The sequence below is a fragment of the Strix uralensis genome, chromosome 3 (genome assembly GCF_047716275.1).
Source record: "Strix uralensis isolate ZFMK-TIS-50842 chromosome 3, bStrUra1, whole genome shotgun sequence".
In the NCBI taxonomy this organism is placed as follows: Eukaryota; Metazoa; Chordata; class Aves; order Strigiformes; family Strigidae; genus Strix; species Strix uralensis.
The window spans coordinates 115,928,674-115,930,550 of NC_133974.1; the positions used below are offsets into that span (position 1 = coordinate 115,928,674).

The 1,877-nt window shown below is 54.8% G+C and overlaps 1 long non-coding RNA gene across 1 annotated transcript; it reads left to right on the plus strand.

Annotated features, from left to right (window-relative positions):
* The first annotated feature begins 633 nt into the window (after positions 1-633).
* Positions 634-1,218, plus strand: LOC141941908 (uncharacterized). The gene is made up of 2 exons (XR_012628468.1): positions 634-767; positions 1,128-1,218. It is a non-coding gene; the product is annotated as an uncharacterized LOC141941908 (long non-coding RNA).
* The last annotated feature ends 659 nt before the right edge of the window (positions 1,219-1,877 follow it).

Sequence of the window (1,877 nt, forward strand, 5' to 3'; positions counted from 1 at the left end):
TAAGGAAAACTGGCAAGGTCTTTTCTCCAATGCCTTAGGCATGTGCTTAATCAAAGGAAATACCTACAAAATGCCACAGAAAGATAGATTTCAAAAGCAAAGCCTCCCACCGCACAAGGTTGTAGTGCACCAAATGGGCATCCACAGAGCTCTGTCTTGGGAGGGCAGAAGAGATTCTGGCAGAAGGAAGTGGGCCAGCCTTCTCTTGCCCGGCAGGGGATCGCAGGCTCTCTGCTGAATGGCCCCACAAATGAACTGTCACACCCCCACGTGAACCCTGTGTTCCAGAGTGAGATCCTTGGGAGAAAGGGCTAATGCAAACCGGCCAAAGGGATCTCCTCTGTAGAGCTAAGGCAGCAACGTGCCAAGCAGTTGCTTGCTACTTCAGGGCATCCCTTGCCACCTGCTAATGACGACCTTTCTGTTTTAGGCACCCGTTGCTCCGTCTCCAACCACCCCCGCGACCACGGTAGAGGCCCTGGGATGCACAGAGGAACCAAAGAGCCTCTCAGAGCAAAGAAGGTAAAATGAGTCAGCTTTGGTTAAATCAAGAACTGATTCCGATTGATCCTGGCTTTACCTGTCTAATCATGCTGTGGGATGGAAAGGTTTGCAGGCTCCTGCCAGGAGAACGCCAGCCAAAGGAAAAGAAAGAGAGAAGAGGCCTGGGCAGAAGAGACGGAACCCCACCAGGCGAAGAAGAGAAGAGAGGAGAAGATGGGCACTGCAAGAAAAGCAGGGAGGTGCAAAAGATCGGGAAGCCCCAGGTGTGTACCAGGCTCTGCTGCCCATCTTTGCCAACTCCCCACACTGCTCTAAGTCAGTCCAACTCACTGGCAAGGGACGGCGAGGGGATGGTGCTATGCAGGGTTTGGAAAGAACGCCGTGGCAGCTGCCCAGGGGAGCCCTGCTGTGTGGCACAGGGGCACTGTGCACCTCTGCACCTGCACAGCTCTCTAAGGGCATTACCCATGGGGATAAGGGGCCGGAGCCACCCCAGAGCCAATGCCAGCAGTAGCTCTCTTCTGGGATATCAACAATTCCTGTTTCCCAAAGAAAGGGGAACCAAGCCATGCCTGTTGCTGCCTTTGTGGCTTTACCAGTGCTTTCTGGCTCTGTCGTTGTAGGTGCTGATTTTGCTGTTACTGGTTGAACCCGTGTGACTCCTGGGCTCCTGCAGTTAATGTCCGCAATAAAAGGACATTTTCTCTCTTCTGAGTGTGTGTGCCGTACGATATTCTGGACGAGGTAGACGTTGTTTTGTGATGCATCCTTGTGGAGGAGTTTGGGATCATCTCTTGCGCCAGAATCCTTTCCAGCAGGCATCGGGGCTGAGTTGAGGTGCTCGAGGAGTCAAACCAAAGCACAGCATCCCATAGAACCGCTGAGGCTGGGAGGGACCTGTGGAGGTCCTCTGGTCCAACCCGCCTGCTCAAGCAGGGTCACCTAGACCAGGTTGCCCAGGACTGCGGACTAATGGGCACGTTCCCTGTCACACAGAGCATCTCACGGGCTAGAAAAGGGATGCTCTGGAGAGTTTCTGGCAAATCTCTGGAGAAGAGCATCTCCCCGCCCCTCCACCAGGGCCTTTTTCAGCTCTGGTGCCCTTCCCAAGGACAGCCCCACCAGGTGGGTGCAGTCAGCACTGCAGGAAAGAACAGGCAGCAGCCACCACAGTCAGCACTGCGGGAAAGCTGGGACCCCGGAGACCCTCCCAGGCTCTCCAACCCCAGCCTAGCCCAGTCCAGACAGCGTCCACAAGAGTGGTCTTCCATCCCTTTTCCCAACGTGCTGAACTGCCCTTAAAGCGTTAACCACCGGGCTGAAGTGCTAAGGCTTGGACAATAGGCCCAAGCCAGAGTTGACCTATAGAGGAA